We start from the raw sequence: 11155 nt of genomic DNA on the forward strand, positions 1-11155 counted from the left end.
TTTTTGCCAGATAACTAACTCTGTGTGGGGATTCAAAGCAGTTTTCAGTGTGTATATATAAAAACTTTTGCTGGGCTTGAATGGAATGTAGTTTCTTCAATGCAGTTTCATATGTTAGAAATGTATGGTCTATTTGCCCATATATCTAGATGCCTAAAAGACTTGCATCTTTCTCTTAATAGTATACTATTATACTATGCTAGTATATTACCAATGATAGTATACTAATTGTAGATTCTAACCTTTTTAGAATAGGTAGGGAATCTAGAGTTTGTATACAACACTAGAGAGCTTTTTAATTCACTGTTACATTTTATTGGTTTGTTCTCTTTTTGATTTAGTGGGACTGAATAACTTGCTCTCATCTGAGTTAGTTGTTTGAAAGACACTGGTTGTCTTTTTCACCTATCACAGACAGGAGTACCGAAGTATACTCCATTTATATTTGCATCTAAAATAAAATTCTGTCTAAAGGAGTTTGATAAGAGGAGAAGGAAAAAGGAATAGCATGTTTATTTCAGGCAGTAACATCTAAAATTTGAAACAAATATCTAAGCAAAATAAGTGGTAAAGAAGGATTTCAGTAAAGCTAGAAAATGTGCTGGATATTAGCTGCTGGATCACTGGTTCTACATAAACTGTTCCTGAAGTGACAGTTACCTGTGGAGGAGAACGAAGGAATACAGGGGAGCCTGACTGTTGTGATACCACTGAAGTGTGAATTCCTAAATGTAACACAGGTTGTAAAGCTGTGGGAAGCAGGAAACTATGGCTGAAGGAGTGAGCCTGGATCTGACTCTGCAGGTAACTGTTGCTCTACAGCTAACTAATCCTGATCTTTTTTATGGCCTCAACCCACTGAGTTTAGGAAAAAAATTCTCCAGATCTCTCAATCCTGACCTGTAATTTCAATGTTCAGCTCTGTGTCTGGCGTGGATTACGTGTGTTTATGTTACAATTTATATGGCTTGTTTTTCACTCTCTACTGTAAGAATATCTTTTATATATACTTTTCGAGTGCAAGGTTAGATGTGACTTATCCAGTCTAAGAATCTTCCAGTTATATTTTTCCCTTGTTAGATTTTTTTTTTATTTATTTAGATTTATGCGGTTATCCTGTCTTTTAGAACAGGAAGCTTTAAGTGCTGGTTAAACTGATTTCACAGGGATATCTGTGTTAGGTTCTCTTAGTTTTTCAGTGCAGATGTTTGTAGCCCAGTGCTGATATGGAGCAGCCTGTGCTGCTGGTTGTGATTATTTCATTCTTTGCACAAATGTATTGATCCTGAATCTTTAAAAAAATCTAGAGTTTTTCAATAATTGTGAGTTTTAATAAACCTTGACAAAATTTGAGAGCCTTTTGAGTATTTTAAGGGTGTTTCAAGCCTTTTGATACTCACAGACATGTGACTCAGATTATATTTTTTAAATTTTACCTTGAAGTGAGAGCTACAGACTCCCCTTCTAGTCCCCACTGCCTTTTTCAAGGAATCCTGAATTAATGCATCATTGCAGGCTTTTAGGAACTAATGCCTTCAGAAAAACAGCAAACGTGAGACTCTTAGAGCTAGCAATACTGATAATGTGTAAATGCAGTCAGTCGTTGCTAGCAATGACCTGTGTGAGCATCATGAGAATACTTAGATTTGTATGTTTAGGTGGAGAAGCAGCTAATGAATTCCTCAACAAAAAAAAAATCATAGATGATAAAGTGATGCTAAATGAAGACTGATTGTTACCTATCTATTCAACATGCCCTAAAAGTGTTCCTGGGGAGGTCTTGCAGTGATATAACTACCCATCCTTGGCACAAATAGTCAGAAAATTTGGGCATTTCCTTATAAAGATTTTTGTGATCTCTTCCAGAGTTTATACACAGGTTCATACACAGGTATCTTGATATGATCAACTGGGAAAAAAAGACAATTTTGACCAGTCTAATCCTTTTTCAGACCTGAATCCGAAATGCAGTGTCAAACTCTGTACATCGGGGCACAGAATCAGTTGTTGGGAGCAGTTATTCTCAATCAGAGTTTACCTTTCTGTTTCTAAGTAAATTTTCTGACTTGAGGACACCTCTGTATACCTGAGAGCTTGCCTGTTTGCCCAAATATACCTAATAGAGTCTTGCCTGTGACTGTTAATCTGCTCTCCGTTAAGGTTTTTTGCTACCACAGCTGCTGCATAGTGCCTTCAGGCTACGGTTTTAAAGGAATGATGCAGCATAGCTGGTCTCACTGAGATTCCCTAGCTCTTCTGTCAGTTCTCCCTTCTGGTATACTTCTAGTGTAGAAAGAAAAACAAGGATTTTTCTGTAAATAAATTTGTAAATATCCATGTTAATATCAGTGTAGCCAAATTCACTCTGAGATCAATGCTTCTAGTGTATTTTTCAGAAGCTATTTAAAAGCATCTATGAAAAAAAAAAGAGTATATTTCTTTAGAACTTCATTTCATTACTGAAAATCAGATTTGGAGTAATGGTGCAACCTTAAGAATAATTCAAGTCTGTTCATGGCTCTTAACTTAGTACAGACTTTAAAATTTATTTATCCCATAGTTGAGCGAACAACAGAAGTGTCATCCTGTGCTAGGCCTGCTGCAGTTAATGTTTCAAAAGCTCCGCCTTCCAAATCTTTGTGCAAGCAATTCAAAATAAAAAAACAGGAAGAATGCAGAAAAATTCCTACTGAAACGAGTCACTTGTCAGTCTGTCTAGTGTGGGCTATACTGCCTGGCAGACAGAGCACTTCAACAAATATTGTAATAGTCTGGTTAAATTTGAGCTTAAAAAAAGAGGGAAAGAAGTAACTGTCAGAATGCCACTGCTTCTTATCCCCTCTGCTGAGCAGGCCATGTAGCCATGTTAAAAGCTACCTCAGCAGTCAAAACCCGTTTATTTCAGAACCATGTAGTTAATGCATCCAGTACTGCAGTTGTGCAGTTCTGTTCCCTTGATTGACAGGACAGTAGTCTCGTGCAACTCTCTGGATATTCTTTGTTAATAGCAAGAGTAATAAAATAAAGAAGAGGTATAGTTACGGCATAACTGCATATGCTACTTTGAACAGATTTTGTAGTTATTTCCCAATTAACAAGTTGTCACATCACAGCTGAAATTCTTTGGCTTCTTTGTGGGTAACCTAAACAGAATGCACTGTAAAATTGATTAGACTGACTTGTTTAATCCAAAAGCAGCACATTTAGGTTAAGAAACCTGGAGAGACTACTATGATGCTGTTGTCTCTGGAGAAAAGGAACCTTGTGGGTCAATAGACCTGTCACTACAGTTTTTTTCTTTTTTTAAAGCAGTGAATTTTTATGTGGATGCATGAATAAATAAAATAGGTATCTTTCCTGCCTTCTCCAGGGAAGATATTTCACACAACATCCTATTTATCAAAATAATGCATTATCTTCTATTTATAGGTTTTCTACCAGACCAAAAAGACAAACCGAGAAGAGAAAATATTGTACGCATTTCTTTGGCTTTTAAATGTCTGTGGCTTCATGCTACTCTGTGTGAGTGTGTGTGTGTGTGTGTGTATGCATGTGTCAGCCTGTGACTTAAATTTTGGGTTCTAGCCTTCTCTACTGGCAAAACCCTCCTGAAGACTTTCTTTGGTACAGCCTCTACTCCATAGGAAGGATGACAGCTGTCAGTGTCTCCATGTCTGTTCTTGTTGATGAGTCATTTAGGCTTCCATGCCTTTCCTCTGCTGTTTTGAACTCAGTTATTCTATACACTCTGTGATGGGTGCTTGTTGTTGTATTAATGACTTGATGGATGATAGTAGCATTAGGAAAATAAACCTTAATGTTTGAAAATTTTCTGTAGTTGTGTTATCACTGCACCCTTTTGTTTCATCTCCTTAAAGGTTAAAGATCTGTTCCCAGTGTGCGCACCAGCTGCTAGCACACAAGAAACAGCAGTGATGTATTAGTTATCCAGCTCAAGTCAAAGTGTTTACTGAAGGCTTATTTGAAAGCAAACATTAATGAAAATGTTAAGTATTACACATATTCCTTCATGCTAAAACAATGGGCTTTTAATCCATTTTCCTGATATATTAAAGGAAGAGATCTCTGCTTATAGAATTCAAACCTGTGCTTCTGACCTGGAAAAGCAAGTCTTAGCCTGCCTGGCAGAAACAATTTTTGTAACAGCCATTCCCCTTCACTCAGTCAACAGCTTTTTTGAAGACAAGATAGTTTACCTGAAATTTTATCTAAAGCTATAATATGCCGCTTGAAAGAGCAAAAAAAGAGATCAGTGCAGACAGTCATACTTAATCAAGAATTTGTGATACTCCTTTGTGTTGCAAGGCATTGTTTGTTCCCCAGCTAGTACCTCAGCTGATCCTAATTAGGTAACGAAGTTCAGATCATGTCAGAACTTAAAATAGTAAGTGGTTTATGTTATTTTGTACTAAAACAGAGTTGATATGTTTTAAAACAAACAAAAAACCACAAAAACCTTTCCTGCTATTTCACAGAATCATTGATTTTAATTGAAATTTTACAGCTGTGTTCCAGATTGCTGTAGTAATAGTATGCTGATTTATGTCAGTGAACTTCAATCTGTAAGTGATTTTTAAATTCATTTTTCATTGGCCATTTCAGGGGTGGCATGATGTTAAATAAAAAAGAGATATATTTTGCAGTATGCAGTTACCAGCCTACAGATTTGCCATAGGAACCTGTTGTTTAAGGATTTTTAGAGTAAGTTTAGATGGTCCTTCATTAAATAGATTCCTTGAAACTTTCAGAATTATTCCACAAGATTCTCAGGGAAATATTTAAGGTGTGACAGCCTCCCCTCTACTTTGGCAGAGGCCAGGAGATTAATCCAAACCATGGGACTGTTTGTGTTCTGAGTCACTAAAGTGGAAAAAGCACATAATGATGGGAAACAATGAAGCAGAAGAGACTTGGTCTTACATGAAACTTTTAAACACTGTTCCTAGGAAAAACTCCCAGAGGACTTTTGGCAGCTTCCATCTTTTATAGCTGTTTCTGTCCTCTGGCAAGACAGACCAAACTCTGTAGTGATTATTCATGCTGGTCTGTTCTGGATGATGTCAGGAGCTCCTACGTGCACTGGTAATATTTCCAACCGTGTTTTCCAGTGTGGTGGCAGTCTGGGGAACATTATTGTAGAGCTGGCAGCTGTAGTCATTTTAAGCACTGTCATGTAAATGGGTTCAAAATCTCTCATAATGCTGTAACATATACTGGTAGTCTGGTTATGCCAGCAGCATTGTGCTGCTGTTGCAGAGAAAGCTGAACTCATCATAGTGGTTTTGAGATGTGTCATCTTAATCTGTTAATGTATGTAGGATCAAAGACAGCATGATATCTAGATTCAGATGGAATTGCAACTCTCCAACCCTAAGTAGATTAAGCTATGCTTGAAGGTATTCATGATAACAGAAAGTAAAGTTACCTTCTTGAATGTCCAGCTATGCTTTACAGCCCTTTTGTCCTAGATTGCATGATCTTAGAATAAAAAGGCAGCTGGCTGTCAAGCCGGGCATTGGGAAGTCCCTGAGGGACTGAGGAAGTTCACTGAAACATGGTTACACAAATAGTGACTGTATATCCTGTGAATGTTTCATTCAGTGTAAAGGTGCTGAGTTTATTCATGCCACCAATACCAGTACAAAGAATTTGGCAAGTGTGTTTAATTCCTGTTTATTTATGTATCTAGGTGACGTCTCCTAGCCACTAGATGATTACTTCTGTGAGGCACACTGAAAAACCAAAACGCTAGTGATGCACATTGTAGTTTAGAAATGGAATTGCATTCCAGACACCATTAATACTGATGATGAAGGTATGCCAGAGGAGTTACTTTTCTGTTCTTTGGTACACATGTATCTAATTGCTGGTTTAGTATTTGTTCATGATGCATGTTCCTCACTGTAGCTCTGTGTCAATTGATTATATATATCTCTAGTTAGCATGCCAGACAGAAGGGAAGACGATGCAGTAGCCTGAACTGAGACATGAGGGAAACGAGCCTGCTGCACCTTTGAAGTTGCTGGCCCATGCTGTTACCTGTGTCAGCTACGTGAGAGTAATAAAGGGTCCTGCTTCCTTCTGAGCATCTCAACAGAGCATAGATGATTCCATGTTGTTTTCTATTAACAGTGGACAGCCAGTGCAATGGGATTACACTACAGTGACTCAAACTTTATGGGTTTTGGCAATTGGTAGTGACTTTAATTAGGCTGTATATGTGCCCCAAGACAGCTTGGTTTATGATTAGCTTCTGTGCACAGTTAAAGGAGTTTCTGAGTGAGTGGTGTAAATATAGTCTTAGTTAATATTTTGTTTTGTTACTCCCTTACCTTGACTTGGATCCCAAGTCACTCGGGTGTCTGGTTCTTTGTGGAGGCAAGCTCCTTGTGCCCATAGGCTTAGAGTGAAAGGATCCACTGAGTCTGAGATAAAAGAATCAGGATGATGGTGTTTCTTACACAGGTGATGAGGAAATCTTTGAAAATAAATTAGAGTTCAAACTAAGGCTATGATTAGACATACATGAAAGTGGCAGAGAAGGGATACTGAACAACAGACAGAAATTAATTTGCAAATTAAGCGTGAAGTAGATAAAGACAAGTCCAGTGATAAACCAGCATGAGAATATAAGAGGAGACTTTTGAAAGTCATATGCAAGATGCAGCCAACTGGTGGGAGAGAGAGGTAGATGTTTTACTAGAAGCTGACAGCAAATACTTTACATGGCTAATGTAATGTGTAAAGTGCTTCAAGATTCTGCATGGGAAGTAACTGTAGAACATAACACCTGTCAGGTCTTTGTCAGTTAAAATGACCACTAAAATATATCCTTTAAACAAGGTTATGTCAGGTTTCATGTAATGTAGACTTTGTGTGAAACAGATTAAGATAAACTGGAAGCAATTTGATGAATCTTGTTTATTCCTGTATGTTGATGAAGTAGTTTGTGTTGTTTATCATTTTCTTTTGCAGGTCTTTGCCTTGAAGAGTTAACAGATGAAAGACAGAATCTGATCATTAAGGAGGCAACAATCTAAGATCATGCAGCAAACCATAGCACTGCAAGGCCTACAGTCCAGGTGTCCAGTTTCTAACCTGGATGTCCTATTCATAAGCACACTACCTCTCTGTACCCAGATTGAACTAGCAAATGCTAACTACCTTACCTGTTATAATGCTTCATTTGTAAAATACACATGTAACAAAATATTAGAATCTGACTAACACACAAGATCATTCCAGATATAAGTCTAGCTCTTTAAAAGGGATTATTTCAAGTAAATGAAATTCTGAGTGGAGAATAACATTTGTGCAGGAATGTGCATGTAGTGTAGGAATGAGACTGCACAGAATAGAATTGATCCAAGGGCTTAGGTTGTTAGGTGGAGCACCTAACAAGATGTCTGGTTCTCTGGTATTCTATTAGATAAAAGATAGGATTGGTATTCTGGCATTCAGTCTATTTTTCAAAAACACATGTTGCAAGCACAGTTCTGTAAGATGTGAATCATTATGGATGTTAATGAAAAATGGGGCATTTCTGAGACACACCTCCCCCCAATCAACCAACCAACCAACCAAAACTCAAACAAAAAAAAAACCAAACAAGTTAAACACTTTCAGAGTTTAGAGTTTTACTAATGCAGTCTAGGTGTGCTTTCAGGAGTCCTTCCCCCTTTCTTATGTAGCCATAGACATAATAACTTGCCAAGTTGTTATCCTGGGAACCCAACTAGCATAACTTTTAAGTTATACTTAACTTTCTCTGTAACCTGTAATTATGTGTTAATAACAAATCTATGCGTACTTGTATCATGGCAATTCCCAAATTAGACCAAATAATCAAGGTGCAAAAATAACACCCAGAGGGCTGCCTGATCTGTATGTTAAACAGAATGGAATTCATACTATCTTCTTGCAACATAACACATTCAGGGAAACAATGTTACATAGAGGCTCAGTCACACCTAAACCAGAAAGTCCTTTGTCCTGTTTCCCCCCCTTCCTTTTTTTTTTTTTTTTTATATTGAAGAAAAATATTTAATCGGGCAATACACACTGACAGAATTGTGGCCTTCGTAACTCCAGTGTTAATGCATCTTTGATTTGTTGTAGACAGCATCCTGAAAGAGTATGAGAAAAATCTGTATAGATGAAGGACCCCAACAATCCGGGGCAGAAGTGAGAGAAAAAATCTATTGAGAGCCAGAGTGATGCACTAATGGTATTGCAAAGATAAAGTTTGGATCAGAGGGGAACATAAATTGAATATTCAAATAAGCACATCAGTCCTCCAGTAGTATAACATAACAACAAGAAAATCAAAGGTGTTGGTGAGGCGGAAGACAATGGTATATTGAAAGAGGAAAGGGGGGAAAAAAAAAAAAAAAGATAAAATTACTAGCAAACAATATTAAGCAGTAACAAAACAATGGGAGAGTTAGCAATGGTAATGTCACCGAGTCTGTGAGGATGGAATAAATGGACCTAGAGCATGTCCATAGAGTACAGGATCAACCACAGTCACAATGAGCTGTCAGAAGGGAAGAATGAGAAGTGAGCACAATTACATTTGGTTTTTTCCATCCACAGGACTCTGGGGAGCTCCAGTCAACAAAATGCACTCTCTTTGATTTCTGTGGTCAGCATGCAGGAAGCCGGAGATCACAAATAGGTAATTGCAGCTGAAATAGTTGCCAGATATTTGAATTATGACCTTGTATGCAGATACTTTAAGGGCATGTGGGGACTAAGCAATGTGAAAACAAGTTGAAAACCTCTCTTGGCACTGCCTTACTTGCAGGCTAGTTGCAGCTTGTGTCTTTCAGTAAATCATCTGTGAGGCAGGGACAGAGAGACGCTGGGCTTGTAGTAAGTGCAGTCCTTGTCCCAGCCTGTTATCCATTCTAATACTGACAGTAGTTACTTTAATTTAGTGCTCAGGAGCAGTGGTCATGGACCAGAACAGAAGGCCTTGTGATAGGTGCTGTACAAACCCTGCAAGCTTTGGGTAAATTTTCAGAAATAGTCCATGTGACTTACAAGCTTATTTTTAATTTTAAAAAGTGATTCTGGCACTTGGCTCCTGTTCTTCCATTGAATTAATTTCCTTTCCCTGTTTGGCAGATAACAGAAGTCTTTCCTATTTGCACAGTCTGCTGCCTTCTTCAACTCACTGGTTTTGCAGAGTTTTTTTCTTAAAGGTATGAAGAATATATCATATTTCCATGGGCAGGATCACCAGGCCTCAAAATTAGGGGGTGGTAAGTTGTTCTGCCTAAAGTGTTAATGTGTTTTCTGCTGTTCCAGCTACTTAAATTCCTCAGCTGGTACAAGCACCTTTGATGTCAGTTGACCTACATAAGTGGAAAGCAATTGAGGGAATTCATAATATGTTTGAATATAATGTTCGTATCTTCATGACTCTGAATATGGTTGCTCTTTTTCTCCTACTGTCATTGTTTTTTCTTTTGAAATCACTTCAGCAGTCCCTGAAGCTTGTGTAAGTTCAGAGAGGCTGCTGCCTGTTTTAAACTGAGGTGAATGTGTGATTCTGAGATTGAATAATTGATGATTAACTTGGATATTAGAGACAACAATTCTGAAGCTGTTGGAATTTCTGGGAAATCTTTTAATGCTGCAGTTAATGTGGCTGTAATGATAATAGTTCACTTGATATCAAAGTTTTTGCAAACTGTTCATACCTTGAAGATCTAGTTAAACAAAATTAATGGTAGTATATGAGCTACTTAAAATGTTAAGAAGTACTGCATTATTAAAAAGAGAACAATTTTCTAAGGAATTGGGAGTAGTAGTGTCATTGGAACAGGCTGCAGTAGAGGGCTGAAAGGTAAATGGACCTTCAGTTACGAGAATGAATGTGTTCATCTCTGGATTAATGTGGTAATATGTGACTCAGCAAATTTTATACAAGAATGCAACATATATGTTAGATGTTGGCAATACATTACATATGTGAAAATGCTTTTTTCAGCTGTGAGTGTTGTGGTTATGCTTTTCTGCTTTTGATTTAAGAACGTTTGACAAGAGATGGGGGTAGAAAAACTATCCCTGAAGGACTGTGCATCTATTAGTAGGCAAATTGGCTGTCTGGCTTCTATTCAACTGCTTATCCCTATTTAAAGCCCCTAATGAATACTGCAGTAGAGAATGGCTCTTACTTCTAGGACCAAGTATTTGTGACCTGTGAGTCACCTTTCCAAGTCGCCGGTGATTTTTTTTTTTCCTAAGAAACCTGAAAAGCAGTGGAAAATTATTTGTTTAGTGGAAGAGGATTGTTGAGGTGGGGATATCCAGGAATTTATTTTTAAATACAGGTTAATTAATACACAGAGAAATAAGCCCAGTGGCCTTGCCAAAACGAAAGCTAACTTGTCAGACTAATGTAATACTGGCACTGATGTTCTGTGACAAAATGCTGTTCCATGATATGCCTTTTCCTATGGCTGTCCCCTCCATGTCACTTTTCTTTATTCAAAAAAGGGCTATTAATACTATTTTCAACTTCTGCAATGTTCACCCATCCACTCTGTTGCCTCAGTGTTCAAAGTCTAGTGTAGTATTTCTTGATATTTCTCCCTTTTTGTATCTCTGATCTCACCCCAGCAATTACTTTGTGGCTCGGTCCATGTTTGTGTGTCACTTTTGTGCTTCTCTGCTTTTGCCACCACGGTTTTTAGGTACCTGGCCTAGCCTAAAACTTTTTTGCCCTCTTTGTCTGCTAGAAGATGTCTCTTGTCTGTGTCTCAAAAAAACTTTTATAGCAGAGACAAATATCTCTTTGCACAATCAAGACCACCCTGTGACAACATACTCTTGAAAGGTATTCACCTGCAGGGGGGTACAAAAGCCCCACTTAAGTTACAGGAATAACTGTATGTGCTGAGAATGGGGAGCACTTGCTTTTTTTCTGAAGTATTTGAGACTGATCAACTGGAAATTGATCCCGACCCATCGCAGGGCTTCTACCGTTTCCTGCTCGCGGCAGACGCCGTTTAGGCTTCTCAGCGCGGCGGTCCGCGGTGGACTCAGGGCTGGTCCCTAAATGCCGCGGCGCGGAGCAGGCCGGCGGTCGCTGCGAGCCCAGAGCGGGCGGCAGCGGTGCGGGCCC

The 11155-nt window shown here is 38.3% G+C and overlaps 1 protein-coding gene across 1 annotated transcript in view; it reads left to right on the forward strand.

Moving 5' to 3' along the window:
* The first annotated feature begins 1267 nt into the window (after nt 1-1267).
* Nucleotides 1268-11155, forward strand: part of ANXA2 (annexin A2) — a 38453-nt gene continuing 28565 nt past the window's right edge. Inside the window, exon 1 of the mRNA XM_026856274.1 lies at nt 1268-1276. The gene's annotated coding sequence lies outside the window, so the exon portion shown is untranslated. The remainder of the gene's footprint in view (nt 1277-11155) is intronic.

This window comes from Athene cunicularia, assembly GCF_003259725.1.
Source record: "Athene cunicularia isolate RWA chromosome 10 unlocalized genomic scaffold, athCun1 chr10_part1, whole genome shotgun sequence".
Taxonomy (NCBI): Eukaryota; Metazoa; Chordata; class Aves; order Strigiformes; family Strigidae; genus Athene; species Athene cunicularia.